Source organism: Aotus nancymaae, unplaced genomic scaffold, assembly GCF_030222135.1.
Source record: "Aotus nancymaae isolate 86718 unplaced genomic scaffold, 86718_ANA_hifiasm-v0.15.2.pri h1tg000053l, whole genome shotgun sequence".
Classification (NCBI taxonomy): domain Eukaryota; kingdom Metazoa; phylum Chordata; class Mammalia; order Primates; family Aotidae; genus Aotus; species Aotus nancymaae.
Window position 1 is genome coordinate 33,057,621 of NW_026988467.1, and position 19,019 is coordinate 33,076,639.

Below are 19,019 nucleotides of genomic sequence, written 5' to 3' on the forward strand. Positions count from 1 at the left end.
ATGGGGATTGTGACTAAAGGGGCAGTTTTGTTGGTGGTGATGGTGGCAGTGGTGGGGATGTGAGAGGTGATGTTGGTGATAGTAACTACGGTGTGATGGTTATCACCCATAGGGGATGGCCAAGGCAGAGCCACTTTGAACCCTATGAGTTGTCCATGGTTGGAAGAGACATTTTAAGGAACCACTGGCTAAAGCTAGTCAGAGAGTCACCAGCTCAGCAGTCCAGGGGTGTTGAAGGCCCCTTTGGGCCTTGAAAGTCTGTGAAGGCAAAACTGGGATACCAGGGAAACAGCTTGGATAGAATCAGGATCCCAAGCAGGGAGCTGAGCAGGCAACAGGGATTCCAAAAACCAATTGTAAAATTGGGCCAATTTCTTCCACAGACTGGAAACCAGATTCCTTCACCATATCCAAGGGTCAGGAAGATGCTCTGGTTGGGCTTTGGGAATTAGAGAAATACAGAATAGCACCATGGACAGAGAACAGTGATGCTGGAAGGGACCCATCAAACCCATGGGTTGTAACCAAACCCATGGCTTGGTTACAATCTGTCTGTGTGGTTTGGCTTAAAGCAGAATGTAGAATGGAGACATCCTGCCTCATGGAGACAAACTCAAGATTCCCCAAAATAATGGATAAGTGCACGGGAGGGTGGATGAAGGGGGAGGGATTCTACAGATCCTAACAGCATTGAACCTGGCCCTAAATATGCTAGAAAGAAGGGGAGTCTTGAACCTGGATGGAGAGGCCAAGCGGGAGATGAGAGGACACTCAAAGGGAGATGGCTGGGAAAGTAGAACAAGCATTGGCTTGGTAACCAGACAGACCTGGCTGTGAATACAGGTTCTTGTTATCTATATGATCCTGGGCAAGTTACTTAGCCTGAGATTCTGTTTCCTTCTTTATAGACTGGAATAATAATAACTATCTTGAAAGGATGTTGAGAGGATTAAATACGCTGATGTGTGTCAAGGCAAAAAATAGGTGCTCAGTAGGGGTGACATCCTCAATTTCTTCAAGGTCACCTTCCTTCACAAATGTCCCCAAGCCTATCCAGGAGTGGAAAAGTGGATCTGCTATGAGATCTGGGATGCAGAGAGGTAGGCAGGAGCCAAGGGACAGACTCATCATATTGTTCCCAGGAAGAGCTGGCAAGAAGAGCTCCAAGTTAGCAAAGTTAAGAGGGGCCCATCCTTGCAGTCATGGTCCAGATGCCAGCTTGAGGATGGGGAGGAAAATGTCCTCTGTTCCTCTGGGGCCTGGCAGCCCCAGCCTTTGGCTCTGGGCTTTAGCAGCCTTTTGTACCCTTAGGTGTCAAAGTCAGATCAGTGACTGAGGACCTGGGTGCCTGACTGAGTCTTTCTTGTTTAAAAAGGCTCAGAACCTTGTGTCCTGGGGCAGGCTGAGGGTGCTGCATAATCCCTAAATGGCAGGACCTGTTCCTGCCAAGTAGGTAGCTATGGGCTTACATCTGGGTTTCCCTTTTGTGGCATTGCCCTGTGACAAAGAGCTCAGGTTGTGGAAGCCAACGGATCAGGGTTCAAGTCCTAGACTTGCCTCTTTCTGCTTGTGTGACCTTGGGTAATGTCCTTATTGTTGATAAGACTCAGTCTCCTTTCTTGTAAAATGGGAGTGGTGTTACCAATTCTCAAAGTTGCTATGAGAATTGAGTGTTGCGGACTCTAGTCCAAGTGGCTCCCATAACCCCCGCCTTTTGGTGTTCATGCCCTCACATAATCCCCACTCTGGAGCAAGAGCTGGATCTATGACTTGCTTCTAACCAAGAGAATATGTGAAATGGATAGGCCATTGCTTCTGTGATTGTATTTAATATCACAAGGTGGTAATGCCGTCCTGCCCTGAGACTCTCTCCCTTGCTAGCTTTGATAAAGCAAGTGTCCATGCTGGGAGGCCCACGTGGCAAAGAGCTGAGGGTGGCTTCTAGCCACCAGCCAGCAAGAAGTTAAAGCCCTCAGTCCTGCAACCTCAGGGAACTGGATTCAACCAACACATATGTGAAGCTGGGAGCAGACCCTTCCCTGGTCAGCCTCCAGGTGCCAGCCCAGTCTTGGCTGGCATCTTGACAGCAGCCTTGCGACACTCCTGGCCCACAGACCCCAGGAGAGAAAAAATGTGTGTTGTTTTAAGCTGCTAAGTTTGTAGCGATATGGTTATGTGGTAATAGACGCATATAGCGAGGAACAGTATATGAAACACTGAGTCCAGTGCTGGCATGTGGAAGTGCTCCATAAGGATTGTGTTATTACTGTTGTATTTTTAGTCTGCTGGTTACTTGCCTAATGCCGTGTGGGGCCTGGCCCTGCCCTGCCCCGGTCCCTGGTGGGGCAAGGTTCCATGGCCCTGACTAGCCCCGCTGGTCCTCATACCCTGGTACAGAAAGGAGAGAAGATTATGTGACTCAAACACACACACTCCCCCCAGAGCCCTGGGCCTTTGGCTCCCAAGGATTGATCTCCAAGCCCAGTCCACATGATTCTGAATCACACCAGCTGCATGGATTCAGAGACTGCTGGAGTTTTGAAAGCAGCATCGGTGCACTTTGGAGCCACATTCTCCTTAACTATAAATGGGAAAATCACTCACTGAATGTCTCTTCTCTTAGAGGAGTTGGAAAGAGTGAGGATGAGTGGTTGAAGATAGGCAAGTACAGTTGGGAGTGTGTGTGGGAGAAGGAGTTTCTGCAGCAGCTTGGGTGGCCCAAGGACCTAGTCCACAGGAGAGGGAGGCAGAGATGGGGCAGGCACAGGGCTTTCTTACCATAAACCAAAGCTAAGAGATGCAGAAGCGCAGAGACCTATAGACAAAAGGCAGCGAGAAATGGAGAAACACAGAGACGGAGAAGCAGATGGAAGATGCGGGAAGAGAAACAACCAGACATAGGTCAGAACAGAGTGACACACACTGTATGTGTGCATAAAGTGAAATGCACAGGAAGACACAGGGACACACGACTGACAGGGGACAAAGACTCACTCACAGAGAGAACCTGCAGAGACACAGGCCTGGGTCCACACTGACACAGAACCCAATTCACACAAGGATACACAGACATGGGAACCCAGACTCGGAGGCAGCACAGTGAGAAATGCAAGCAGACACACAGAGAGGCACATCCACACAGAGAAACAAATGTGTGTGCATGTGAACACACGTAGAGACACACACACCCACTAGGGAGGGGAGCATGTGCAGAGACAAGGCCAAGCGGCAGTGCACCATCCCTGGGCACTGGGTTGGCTGAACTGGGCTGGCCCATCCCAGTAAGTGACTGCTTTTTCACAGCCCCTCCAGATGGGGCTGCATGGCGGGGGGATGGGAGCATTTCTGGGTGATGAATAGGGGCTCAGAGACCTGCTTCTATTCCTGGGCCAGTTGGCCCACACCCTGCTATGGAAGGTTCCTAGTGCTGTTGGTGATGTTTTGTTGGGGAGAGGCTCGAAGGAGGGGAGGGTGAGGTGCAGGGTCAGTTTGGGCCTATCCATGGCTGCCAGGGGCTGCCCCCACGGCCCCATTGTTCCTCCGGCCTGTGCAAGGGCCTGACACGAACCTCGGTATCCGTGCCCACCCCTCTGCATTTCCCGCATAGACTCCAAGAGGCCTTCTCTCAGGCACCGCCTCCTGAGGCTCTTCAGAGGCCACTGTACCCAGAAATGAGGCCCCCGGGTGACCCCGGGACAAGCCTCAGTGCCCATGCTTAGCAATAGCACCTTGAGGGGCTGGTGTCAGGCTTAGGGTGACTCTGTAAATCAGAGCATTTTGATGCATAAAATCTGGAAACATGAGTCTATGAATTGTAATCGAGCATGACGAAATCTCATCAACAGAAGTAAATACGAAATGCAGGATGACGGGGAGATGCACAGATGTGGTTCCTGCATCCTGACCCCACACCCCCGCTCTGGCTCACAGCTCCACCCCCAGATTTATTCTCTGCACACATGAAATTAGCTCTAAGTATTTCTGTTGGTTCAGCTCAGCTGCTGCACTCTTCCCTTCATCTGTCTGTCCCTGGAGAAGCTGGAACATTCTCCTGTCCCCCACCTTCATGGCAGGAGGCATCTTACCTTTGCTGTTTATTGAGGCGTAGACTTTTGGTTGGAAAACAGTCTGGAGATGCCAACTTCTCCACAACAACTGCAGACCTGGAGCTAGTAAGAGTGGGCATCTGTTTCCTATCTGTGTCTGTGCTGAATGTTATTCCTGCCCCACTTTCTTGCAGGCCTTCTCAGAGCCTTTGCTCTGCTAATCTATGATGCAGAATTCCAAGGCAGGTGGGGAGGCTGAAGCAGGCAGGGCTTCATGACTTATTTGGCCACAGGCAACTTTCTAGCTGCAGTTCATCTTGGCCTTGGCATCTCCTGGGCTAATATTCCATTTGGATAATGTTGGTATGAGGCCTGTAAGCTCATTACCTGATTGCAAGGCCATCTGGGTCCCAAACAGGATCTCAGCCCGACCTGGGGGCAGACGTGTCTCAGCCTTCTGACTTCCTTTTGGAGAGAGCAGTGACTTTGTAATCCCATGGCAGGTTGGGGTGGGGAGATGCCAGGGGGTGGCTTCTTTCAAAGAGCAGGAGTGAGATCTGTCCCTAGTCAGGCTGATCTTGCCTTGGAGTGAGTTATGCCAGTGTGTGTGTGTGTGTGTTCACACCTGTGTACATGCACATATGTGTGCATGTGAGCCAGGTACAATGATAACTGAGCACCTCTGAGATGCAGACCAGACATTGCACGTGGCACATGACACAGAGTACAGGACTCCATCTTGGGAAACTCCCCATCAGCAGGAGAGCTGAAATCCTGACATTAAACAGTCCCTGGTCTGATGGAGTTCTGGACTTCAGGGGCCCCAATCTTTATTTAAGGAATCTGCAATCCCATTGGGAAGAAAACAGCCCACAGAAAAGCACATTCATGGACATACACACATGCAAATATGCACCCCAATATACAACCACATATGCATAGAGCCAGGCAGACGTGGGTGTGTATGTCCATGACACATACACACACACACACACACACACACAAGCACCTCAATATACAATCACATGTATGTATAGACCTGGACATATGTATGTGTGTGTGTCTCATGGACATGTGTGTCTCATATTGGAGTGCATATATGCACTCATGGACACACACACACAAATATGCACCCCAGTTTACAACTACATGTATGCATAGACCCAGACATACGTCTGTGTGTGTATAACATATAAATATATATATAATATACACTGTGGAGGGCAGAATTCCCTGTATAATTTCCTCCCCTTAAGTGTGGGTGGGACCTGTGAAAATGATGGGATATTACTCTTGTGACTAGGTTATGCTTTATGGCAAAGATGAAATAATTTTTCAGATATAATTAAAGTTTCTAATCATTTGACTTTGAGTTAATCAAGAGGGACATTCTCCTGCGTGGGCCTTGCCTAATCAGGTAAGCCCTTAAAAGAGGCTCCATAGGTCAGAGGGTGTCTTCTGCTGCCCTTGAAAAAGCTTCCATGAGGTTATAGCTATAAAGAAACACGATCTGCCAACAACCACGAGAGCTTGGAAGAGGACCCCAGGCCTCAAATTTGATTGCAATCCTGGCCAACACCTCAACTGCAGCCTGTGAGATCCTAAGCAGAAGATGGGCGAGGCTGTGTCTGGACTCCCAACCCACAGAAATTGTAAGATAATAATTGGGTGTTGCTTTAAGCTAAGTCTGTAGTGATTTGCTGTGCAGCAGTAGAAAATGAATGCATAGGCATTCTGTTCAGGGAAAGTCACAAATATACTCAAAGACATCCACATATACATAGACGTACATACATGCAGACGTCCACGTGTACATAGACGTACACACATGCAGGCATCCACGTGTACATAGACGTACACACATGCAGACGTCCACGTGTACATAGACGTACACACATGCAGATGTCCACGTGTACACAGACGTACATACATGCAGACGTTCACGTGTACATAGACGTATATACATGCAGTCACACATACATAGATGTATATACATGCAGACATTCACATATTTCCATTTACATGCCTACCACACTCACCATACTCATATTTACCTACATAAACATGTATACAGACATAAGGGCATATGAATACTTAGGTACACACGAACACACACACACATATACACACACACATATACATGCATACACCCATAAACACAGAGGCATGTAAACAATCTGTACATCCACATTTACCTGAATACTCAGGCACAGGTATATGCACATTTATACCCAGAATCATAATGAGGACAAACATATATTGAATGCTTTCTATGTGCCAGGCACTGGCCTAAGTTTTTCATACATATGAACTCACTTAATTGGTATTCCTATAGACATACACATGTGTGATATATGCAGCTGACCTGCATACCACTGAACTTCTGCAAAATACTACACCACCATATATACTGCAGGGGCACGAAGTGAAGTGCTCTCAACTGGGTGGGTTTCTCAGGGAGGTTTCTGGTGGAGTGTTTTTCTTTTTTCCTTCCTCTAGTGCCTGGCTGGTGGGTAAGTCCAAGAAATTTCTTCCCTCTGCAAGGAGGGGTCTGAAAGTCACCCACATTTGGACTGCAGTCTTTCCACTAGGTGGTGCTAGACTAGCATCTGTGGCTTGATGGGCGGAGTCCTGGCCGACTTTGGGGAGCAGAGCTTATACAGTGGGTGAAGAATAGATACGTGAAAGAAAAAATGTCTGGCCATAACATCCCCATTCCCCATCTGTTCCTTTCTGTCTAACACGGTTCAATATAGCCTTGGAGCCCTAGGACCATCGGTGTCCACCTCAACCAGGAGCCAAGCCTCAGGTGACAGGGCTGACCAGGTGCTGGCCTTGCTTGACACCTTGCTGAGGAGATCCAGACTTTATTAATTTATTTAACAAACCCTTATGCACCATACCGTGTGGCCAGCCACCGTTGTAAGTTCTTTACAAATATTAATTCATGTAATCCTCGTAACAATCCTATGACACAGTTACTATTATTATTACCATTTTACAGATGAGGAAACTGAGGCACAGAAAGGTTAGGCAATTTTCCCAAGCTCACACAGCTAGGAATTGATGAAAAGGAAGGAGAGAGGGCAAGGATTCTTCATCCCATTTTAGAGATGGGGAAATTGTATAGCCCAGTACCAATCCCAGAGCGTCAGTGGAGGAGCCTGACCTCAAACTCAGAACTCAAGTTTAGTGCAAGGCATTTCTCCCTGGGCCCTGAGTTGTATGGGGATAAAGGCTGAGGCTGCTGTCGAGTTTGGGGTTGTCACTGGAGCAGCAGACACCCTTCTCAGCATGCTCCAGTGACCTCTCACTACGGTTTGGAGCTCAGGAAGCCACTTTCTGGTCAGTGGGGTTCTCTTTGGGTTTTTCACCTGGATTCTACATAAAGGCATAAAAGGTAGGGCCAGCTCCCAGCTGATGCCCAGCCACGGGTGAGTCTATAGACCCAGACGCTGGAACGGGCCTTTTACAAGATACACAACCCATTCTACACTCAATTGCGTCCTATAAATCAGGTTAACCTTTTCAATGCAGCTCGGAGAAAATTAATTACTCATATCAGAGCACATGACCTTTTTCCCGGGCAGGATGAAACGAGCTGCTCTGAAGCACTGGGCTCCTTATTCTCCACACTGCGGCATCCTAGCCTTTAGGCACCCACCCGATGCCCTACACAATCAACCAAGGATGGCAGTTACCTGTGTGCTTCCCAGGGGCGGCCATGCCGGGCTATTCGGTGCCCCTTCCATGGACTGGGTCCTCCTCATCGGGGCTGATGATGGGAAAGGAGCACCTCCTTGTTCCTTGCAAGCTCTGGCTTGGCTGGGCAGAGGGAAGGAAGAAGGAAAGGGGGAAGGATTTGAAGCTTTCTTTATTCCCTGAGAGAGTTTTTTAGAAACCAAAGAGAACCCCCATTGGGTTTTACGTGGTAGATTTCCCACTCAGGGAACCTCCCTAACCTCACCCCACACTCTGACAGCATCCAACTAGCTAACCAACATTTGACTAATTGGCCATCCAAGCATCCAAGCAACCAATTCATCATTCATCTAACCCACCAGTAGAAAACCATGCAGAAAGTCTGTATTGAATTCCTTGTGCAGCCTTGGGGAGTGTGGGTGAAAAAGTCAACACAGGTCCTGCCCTCCAGGGGATTATAGTTCAGTTGGAAACAAAAAACGTAAAGCAGGGAACAAGATTGCATAGAATTGCCGAATAGTAAGGGCGGGCTCTGGATTGATCTTGGAACTTGTTTGTTCTTGTAGGGAATGGGTAGCTTTTGTCTGGTCAGTACCTATAGTTGTCAGCTGTTGGCAACAGAGGGTGGGTCATTCAGTATGCACAGTTGTCCTTAACTATTGTTTCAGCCACATATGCAGGTCCTAGTCCAGGGTTTTGCCTTTGAATTTGGACAGATTTTCTACTTGAGTCCTGGAAGCTCCTTAGGCAAGTTACCTAACCTTTGATTTTGTTTTCTTATCCAAAAATGGGTCTAATAAAACCTACCCACAGGGCAGCTGTGAGCATTCAATAAGACAGTGCTTGCAGAGTGCTTAGCACAGTGCCTGGTACATAGTAAGTGCTCATTAAATGTCAGCTATGATAATTATTATCATCAGTTGCCAGAATGATCCTTGGCAAACCAGTGAACCCAGTTCTTAACCCAATGTTGGAGAGAGCATGTACTTTAAAGTAAGTGTTCTCCGGGATACATTGAAAGTTTTCTATCAATCGGCTTGCTTTTAGGGATTCTGAGGCTGAGAGCTCTTCATCTGTTTTGAAGCATATATGGTGGAGGGGCCTGAACCAATGTACTTGTGCTCCTAGCCATGAGCAGGACTCTGAGTCTCTCACTGTTTTGTTTCATCTAAGGGAGGAACATTCAGTGACTGGACCTCTGAATGCAAGAAGACTTTCTTCCCATTCTCGCCATGGTTTGGGGTTCTAGATCCCAGTAACAGGATCACCTGCCTGGGAGGGCACGCGTGCCTGTTTCAACCCAGTTATCTGTGGTCCTTGATCTGGGAGATTTCTTAGATCATGATATGCAGGAGGGTGGGGCTGGGGAAGGTGGCGATGAGGGGCTGAATGAAGCCGGAAGACTCTGTGGACCGCAGGTCTTCAATGAGGAAGAGATGCTGTTGCGGGCAGGCTATGGGAGGGTGGGAGCCGTATGCTAGGACAGAGGCAGCCAGGTGAGAATGGGGCTGTGCAGGCAGCATCCAAGGCTGCTCTAAGCTGTGGAGGGTACGAGTCTAATTAGAAACTAAGAGTGCTCCTGGGGATGGGGGTCATTCGGTGCGGTCCTCCAGGTCCCATCCTTAGCCCTGGTGATCCCACAGTTCCTATAGCTTTGGCATCACCTACCTTAGGATGACTCTGACACAGACTGACCCACCATCAGGTGCATTCTTGAGTTCCAGGCCTGCTCATCTGAGTCCAGCAGGACACCACACCTGGCTGACTTGGGGCGCCTCATTTGCCAGTCTGACGCTGACCTTTGTCCTTTAGACTTGTTTGTCCGAGAACTGCCAGCGTACCCGAAGGTGCGTTTTGCATGACTCCACCCCCACAGCCATTCATTGGTGATTGGACCAGGTTGGACAACTGACTCAAGTGTGGTCACTCAGATTTCTCTCCCAGTCTTGGAGCTGATTGATACTGGTCAGTCTGGGGTGCTCTTTGAACGTAGACACTCTAGGCTCAGGAGTGGAGGCAGCCATCTTTGGTTAGACTGTGCATGGAGAAGCTGAAAGAGAAGGAAGGGGAGATAGATGGAGAAGGTCAGGGCTCCCATCAGCTTTGCAGTCCTTTTGAGGCTGGGTTCTGGTCCTGTCCTGGGGTTTCATAAACACCCCTACATCTGATAACACTCTGCTTTTAAAACATCCTGTGTGTGCCCTTCAGGTTCTGTTTCTAGCAATCCAAAACCCTTTCGTGCCGCTGTTAGGAGAGGCTCCTGCCCTTGCCAGCGCTGGGAGGGGAAGGAGGATGAAGGGGCCAGGGACAGAAAGAGACAGCAATGGAGGTCCAATCAAATGTATGTGACAGAGTATTTTACAAGGAGTGTGAGTAGGACAAAGAGATCAATAGTCTGTGGGTCGTGTTTGTGTGTGAGACATGGACACACACACTGACAGAGAAAGAGCGAGTGAGAGAGACGTAAAGTTGATCAATGACACGCACCTACGTGCAGAGGGAGAGAGAATGCGGGAAAGTCAAGAGAGGCCCCCCCAGCAGAGGGAGCAGCAAGGAGACCCATGGAGGACACCGCAGGGCACACAGAGAACAAAAGTCCGAGGTTTTCCCCGTTGGCCACCGGCCCCAGAGGCTGCCCACCTGCTACCTGTGGGGGTCAAAGGGTCTGCAGATGGCCAGGCTACAGCAGGGGACTCAGATAGACCCAGCCCCTGTGCCTTTCTGCCTCTGTGGCCACAAGGCCCAGCTGGGCAGAGGTCCTCTTCCAGTCTGGAGAAGCTTCCTTCTCTCTGGCTGCCTCCTTCCCACCCACCTGGCTGGATGGCGTCTGCTGGATGGAGCTGGATCAGGAGAAAAGCCAGTGCTCAAGCCTGGACACTGATCTGCCTCCTGCCGTCAGGAGGGATGTGGATGTCTGACCCCAGACATCCACACAGACGAACACACTGTCATCTACACAGACACACTCATGCAGACACAGACACACATCAATATCCACACACACGGACACACTGATACATACAGTGACATCTGCAGAGGTGAACACACTGACATACACACAGACTCACCACACAGACACAGGCACACACCAACACCCGGACATACTGATACACACAGTGACATCCACACAGGTACACTGACACACACAGACACACTGACATATGCACAGACATACACATATGCATCAACACACAGGCAGACACACTGAGATACACACAGACACACTCACACAGGCACAGACCCACCCCAACACACACACAGACATACTGATACACACAGTGACACACACATAGGTACACTGACACACACACATAGACACATTGACATACACCCAGCCATACACTTATGCATCAACACACAGGTGGACACACTGACATACACACACACTCACACAGACACAGATGCACCCCAACACACAGACACACGGACATACTGATACACACAGTGACATACACACAGGTACAGTGACACACAGACACAATGACATACACATAGCCCCATACACTGACACACACTCAGATACACTGACATACACAGACACTAATATGGTCATCACACAAACACACACATGACATACACACATATGCACACTACACACTGACATACACAGCCATGCTCATACACACACACAGTGACATATATGCAGCTGTGCTTACACACACACACAGGGCAGATACCCAGGTGCAGACACACTTACATATGTACAGAAGCATAGAGACATACATATGCAGACATGCTCCAACATACATGGCTATGTAGATTCACACAAATGTATAAGAACACCCACAGACATGATGATCCAGAAATACACAAACACAGACACAGAAATGCACAGACACACAAATGCAGGTAACAGATGTGCACGGAGAGTCACAAATACCCAGACATTCACAGATGCATGTGGATAGGTGTGCAGACCTTCACTGAATGCCAAGGCAGACATGGGCAGCACAGATACATGAACACGCACACACAGGTGCAGATGCACCTGGGCACACATACATGCACAGACACACAGCTCCATTCAGACACTGCCCTGGGCTCTGACATGAGCTGAGCTTGAGTGCAGAAGGGGTCCTGGCAGAGGGGTCCTGCTGGTGGCCCCCAGGTGTTGTTGTCTAGTGATCCTCTCATTTTATAATTGGGGAAAGAATTATGGGGGAGAAGGGAGGTGACCGGTCTCCAGCATGGTCTGTGGCAAGTGGGCTCCAGGACAGGGAGGGGCCATGGCAAGGCTCCTGGCAGGTCAGAAGCAGGAGAAACTGTGGAAGCTGGACTCCTGCTGCAGGCTATCAGTCAAGCCTAGCTGTCACTGGCCTGAATCTGGCACAGAGAATCTGGGCTTGCAGGAGCCTCCTTGGGGCTGTGGCCTTCCCAAGCTCCTACTCAGGACCAGGAGTCCTTCACCTGGTCCTGGTGAGGTGGCCATGTTAGTGTGTGTGTGTGCAAGTGTGTGTGTCTATGCGTGTTTGTGGGTCTGTGTGTGTATATGCATGTAGGTGTGCCCACAGGCATACAGGCTTACAGGTGTGTGAAGGTATGTGTACAAACACACATGTTTATATGCATGCAGACACATGTTTATAGGGTTGGTGTGTTTGTAGATTGCAGGAGCATCTATGTATGCATATGTGTGTGCATGTGCAGATGTGCATGTGTGTGCAAAGTCTGCGTATGTTTGTGGATGTGGTTGTGCACACCAGAAGAGTGCTGTATTCTGAGCTGTCATCGCTGCCACTGTGCTCTGCGTCCCTCAGCCTGGGGCAGCTCCAGATGTTGTTCCAACATTCCTCATTTGCTGCAGAAAATCAAACAAACAAATGAAAAATTAACGCCATTGTTAGCCAGGGATGCTCCCGAGCTGAGGAAGCTGCCTCTAGCCAGCCCAGCTGCAGCAGATGGTGGAGGCTTTCTGGGCTCACCTTGGCCCTTGGCGCTGGTGTAGACAGGATCACCAGGAGGCTGGCAGAGCAGGTTGCCGCGGGTTGGGTCCTGATGTGACTGCAGAAGGCTGTCAGTGCCTCAAGGGAGTGTCTGTCTTTCCTATCCATCCACATCCTAAGGGCCTCCTAAGATGTGGCCCCAGGGCAGGAGGGCAGGGGAAAACAGGAGGAGATGCACATGCATTGGGCACCTAGCGTATATTAGGTGCTCACTAAATGCTGATGGCTGAACTTTATGTATACTAGCCGTACAAGTGGTATACATAAAGTTTAGTATAGACTTTATGAATAATGAACTTTATGTATACAATGCTCACAACAACAGCATTTGACAGATCAGGAAACTGAGGCTCAGAGAAGTTATTTAGGTTGTCCAAAGTCACATAGCTTGTGAATGGAGCCACTGGGATTCAAACCCATCTCTAAAACCCTCTCAAATCCAGGGTTTTTTCACTATACTGTCAGTGCGATACACGTGATGGTAGATTAAAGATGGCTGCAAAATTTCCACCACTTTTCCTGTTGAGAGGTGGAGTCTAATTCCCCTCTCCATGAATCTGGGCTGGGCTTGGAGACTCCTGAGGCTGGCCGTAAGAAGCCTCGTAGCTTCCAGTCCATGAGGAAATTGTCTCTCTGAGCCACCATGCAAAAAGTTTTCAGACTGTCCTGCTGGAGAGGCCATGCCTAGGTGTTCTAGCTGAAAGTTCTGGCTGAGTCCAGCTCTCCTTATCTCTGCCAAGGCACTGGATCAGTGAGCGAAGCCAGCTTGGACCCTCTAGACTATGCAGTTCTCCAACTGAATATTGCCACTTCTGTTGACACTCCATGGAACACAGGAGAATTTTCCAGCCGAGCCCATCTTGGAGCTCTGATCCGCAAAACCACGAGCTATGATTAAGTGATTAATGCTTTAGCTGCTTAATTTTGGAGTGGTTATGCAGCTACAGAGAACTGGAGTAGACACATACTCACATCAGCACACACACACCACAAACACACATGCTTAGATATACACACCACAAACATATGCTTAGATACACACACACCACAAACACTCATACTTATATAAACACACACCACAAACACGCATGCTTAGATACACATGCCACAAACACACATGCTTAGATATACACACCACAAACACACATGCTTATATACACACAGCACAAACACACATGCTTGGATACACACACCACAAACACACATGCTTAGAGACACACACACCACAAACACACGTGCTTAGATACACACACACCACAAACACAAGTGCTTAGTTACACAACACAAACACACATGCTTAGATACACATACACCACAAACACGTGTGCTTAGATACACACACCACAAACACACATGCTTAGATACACACACACACCACAAATTCATGTGCTTAGATACACACACATCACAAACACACGTGCTTAGATACACACACCACAAATACATGTACTTAGATACACACACACCACAAATACATGTGCTTAGATACACACACACCACAAACCCACATGCTTAGATACACATGCCACAAACACACATGCTGAGATACACACTCAGAGCAAGACCATCTCTCTCAGAGGCACTTGGGTCCCTTCCTGATTTCAGTTCTCCTCGTGCCCCCACCCCCACATCAGGCTCTGGATGTAATTATCCATGTTTTCTGGGGTGAGAAGTGCTCACATCCAGAGAAATGACAATGGGTCCTCATTATCCATCCAGTTTAATTGTTTGTGGGGTTTTCTGATTTGAATTCATCCCGACAATCAGAATGAGTAATTTTATATGGAAATGTATAAAAAAACAATAATTACCAGTGGGTGTGGAGTAGTAAACAGTTCTGCTGAGTGGGTCCTATCCATGCTTAGCTATGCCTTTCACGTCCTCCTGCTCCAGCCTCGAACCTAAAACCGGGAGCTGAATGAACTGGGCTGCCGGGCAGATAGGCAAGGGAAGGGGCAGAATGTGTTGGAAGGAGGCAGAAGCTCCTGAAAGTCCCTGCAAAAAGACCCACATTTAAGAGTGGATAAAGAAAATGACCAAACACAAAAAGGGCTGAGAAGGGTTATCTTCATCCTCAGGTTTCTAGAAACTACCTCCCAGACATCACTCGAAGCCAGCTGTCCTGGCCGTGTGTGTAGAAGTGCACATGGGGATCTAGGAGAGTGACTGGGTGAGGCGTGTCATCCTGTAAGCACATGCTGTGTCTACGGGTGTGAGATGGTGTGAGTGGCACTGTGTGTTACAGGTGGGGCACATGTGTACCAGTGTCTGCATGTGAGTGTGTGACTATGGCTGTGGGTGCATGAGCACCCTTGTAACAATATACGACTGTCGTGGGTGGCTCTCTTGGGTGATTTCATATGTTCATGCACATGCATGCCTACGAGTGTGAGTGTGTGGGTCTGGGAAGAACCACATGGCTCTATGTGCTGTGTATGGTCAAGTGGCTCCATATGCCTGTGTATGGCTGTGTGTGACAGCGTGTCTTGTGTGCCTGTGCAGGTATGTGTGCGCGTGTGTATGTGTGCATGCCACCAAAGTGTGCATGTCACCAGGCACCTGTGTGGGCCTGATGCTATGTATTTTGGTGAGAAGCCACACTCCTGTTGAGGCAGAGTGGCGGTGGTGGAATTCACTCCTTGTTGAAGGTCATTTCTGATGTCGGGCACTTGGGTGTTCAAGAACAGTCATTCAAACATAATTTTTTGAGCACTGATGTTGCAGATACAGTGAGGAACAAAACAGGCAAAGAATCTGCATTCCTGGAGCTGACAGTCATGTGGAAAAGACAGGGAGGAAATAATAATTATAGGATAGCCTAATAATTACATTATTATAATTTGTGATAGTTTCTATGAAGGCAAAGAAGTCATGGTTGTATGAGACCTAAGGGTTCTCATTTAGCTTGAGGGCGGGGGAAGGTTAAGAAGGGGTTCTTTGAGGAAGTGACATTTAGGCTGAGGCCTAAAGAATGAGTAGGAATCGGCTAGGCAAAGGGGTAGAGCAGATGGGTCGGGGGAGGAAGAGTGTTCAGGCAGAGGGAACAGTATGTGCAAAGACTCTAACAGAGCAGGTTTCTTGGAGAAAGTGCAAGAAGGCCAGGGAGGAGGCTGGAAAAGTGGCAGGCACCAAATCTTTGGGGCCCTTAGGTCATGACAAAGGCTTGGGATCCCTGCAGGCAGCAGAAGGCAGGGAGAGTTCCCATCTGATCATGGCTGCTGTGCTGAGCAAAAAAAATCAGAGGGGAGGCTGATGCAGTGGTCCACGCAAGGGTGGTGTTGGCTTGGCCCAGTGGTGGGAAGTGGAGAAGATGGAGAGAAGTAAAGAGAATTCAAGGACTAATTTGAGGTTAGAATTGACAAGCACTGGTGGTGGGCGGTACCTATGAGGGCAGGAGATGGAGGTGTCCAGGATGACTCCAGGGTTTTGGTTCTGGCTTCAGGCTTGTTGGAAGTGCCAGTGTCTGAGACTGCAGAGCAAGAGGAGGAGCACATGCTCAGATGGAGAGAGGAGTGAAAAATTCTAATTTGGGCATGTCAAGTTTGAGATGCATTCGAGACACAGGGTGTGAAAATGTCCAGGAGGCAGTTGTAGACCAAAGTCTGGAGTTAGGAAGGAAGGTTTAAGCTGGAGACAGGGATCTATGAAGAGTGGAAACCAGAACTGGGAGGGAAACCAGCTCCGGTGAGTCGATCGGGGACAGAGGGGCACCTTTCTTTGCCTTGATTGCAATGTACACTGTTTAGGGATGGTTCTACACGGTAATTAAGACTCTGAACTCTGCTTCTGGGTACATGTCTTCCGATTTGTAAGCAGGAACGGGAATAGACATTGTGCACCCATGTTCCTCGTAGCATTATTTGCAACAGCCAGAAGATAGAAGCAAATGTCCATTAACAAATGAATGGAAAAACAAAATGTGGTGTATACATACAATAAAATGTTACGTAGCTTCAAAAAGGGAGGAAATTCTGACACACGTGGCAGCATAGATGAGCCTTGAAGATATTATGCTGAGTGAAGTAAGCCAGACATAAAAGGACAGGTACTGTATGACTCCACTTCAGTGAAGTACTTAAAGTAGTCAGATTCATAGACACAGAAAGTGGAATGGAGGTTGCCAGGAGCTGGGGGGAGGCAGGAGAGGCGTGTCATTGTTTAATGAATATGTGAATACATGTTTGGGAGGATGGGAAAGTGCTGAAGATAAATGGTGGTGACAGCTGGACAACAATGTGAATCTATTTAATGACACTGTATCGAACACCTAAAATGATACATTTTACGTTATGCATATTTTACCACCATTAAAAAAATAAGATACTCTGGAGCAACCAGACTACTGTATTTGAATCTCAGCTGTCTCACAAACAAGCTGTGTGATGCTGGGCAAGTTGCTGAACCTCTCTCTGCGATGTGGTTATCTCATCTGTCAAATGGATACCTTCATAATACCTATCTTAAGGGCTGCCGAGGGGATAAAATGAGTTAGTATCTGTGCAGTGTTGAGAATGTATCACATGCTTTGTGGTTGGTTATTATCCTTATTAGCAGCAGGCCAGAACCTGGGGGCCTGTGAAGCAGGGCCAGTGCTCTGGAGTCATAGGATGGGCTGTCCGCATCCCTGGGAAAGCATGGGTCACACGTGCCTCTGCTGCTTGTGCCTTGCCCCTGTTGTTTACCATCACTGAACAGTGAATAGTGGGGAACTGCAGGAGGACCAGGCTCGGCAGGTGGAGCTCTTTGGGGCTTGTGTGGTGAAGCAGAGGGAACCCAAGAGCGAGGTTAGGAGGAGAAGGGGAACCTCATGGAAGGGCTGGACAGCTTGGTCCAACCACCCTGTGCTGCTGCCTGAGAGCCTCCTTCCAGATGAGAGTTTGGGTGAGCCTCTGTTAGTGTAGTCTGTAATCCCAGCGCTTTGAGAGGCCAAAGTGGGTGGATCGCTTGAGCCCAGAAGGTCGAGACCCACCCGGGCAGCATGAAAACACCCCATCTCTACAAAAAATTAGCTGGCTAATAATTAGCTGGCTAGTAATACAGTAGTCTGGCTGGCTCCAGAGTGTAGGATATTTTTAAATTGTGGTAAAATATACATGACATAAAATGTATCATTTTTAAGTGTTTGATAGAGTGGCATTAAATACATTCACATTGTTGTGCGACTCCTGCCACCGATTCCCTCCAGGCCTTGACTGGGACATGCAGGAGTGCTCAGGTCTCCCTGCATCCCCCTGGCCACTTTCTGATCTATTCCCTACAAAGAGCCACTGCAACCTCTGGAATCTGATTGTGCCTCTCCCAGCTACAGGGATAGAAAGCCTGTGCTTTTCATTGCTTAGAAGGTCCTACTTGCTTCCAACCTATCCTCTCCAGACATGTTGATCTCAAGTCTGTTCTTTGTTCCTTTTCCCCTCGTGGCCTTTGAAGATGCTGGTTCTGACTTCTTAGAAGGATCTTCCACCTCTTACTCAGATCTTTTGATCCCCATCCCCTGAAATCTGCCCTCACTGTCTCTTCTCCATCAGGCGAGGCCCTGGGCTGGACACTGAGGACATGCAGATGGGTGAGACATGGACCTGGATAAGGAGAAGGAACACAGTGAGAGAGGAATTAACAAGGTGCAGTGGAGCAGAGAACCACGGGGGGAGAACCGTTGGGGGAGAACATGTCCGATCCCTAACATGGCTTCCCGGAAAGGCGTGCTGACTCGGTTAGACTCACATGTTGTGTCCTGCTTACTAGAGGGCAGGATTCCTGTGAATGGGAGGCCAGGCGCATGGTACAAACTCTCTTCTGGTCCTCATGGTGGAATTAAAAGCTGAGCCAAGCAGTGTCAGCGTTATGGGGTGGCTTTGGGGGAACTTCAGCACACCCCCCTCCATCAGTATTTCCCCTCTGAAGTGGCATGGAATAAAATTTGAAATCAAAACAGTGTGCTTGTTATTCAAACATGCCTTCAAAATAAGTCCTCCGGCTGCCTGTTCTGACTGAGATGTCAACCCTAAGCCCATGTAGAAATCCTGGAACCAAGACTGGGGCCAGGCATCAAGCCTCACTTTGTTTTCAAGCAATTCTCTGCAGAGTCTCCATTGCTTTGGGCTTGACCACTGTGTTAGTTCTCTACGGCTGCATCACGAATCACCCCAAAATTGGTGGCCTTAAAACAGCAAACATGTTTTACCTTACAGTCTTCCGGGGTTCATACATTTGGGAATGGCTTAGCTCAGTTGTCCCCAATCTTTTTGGCAGCAGGGACTGGTTTCATGGAGACAATTTTTCTGTAGACGGGTCGGGGAGATGGTTTTGGGATGATTCAAGTGCATTCCGT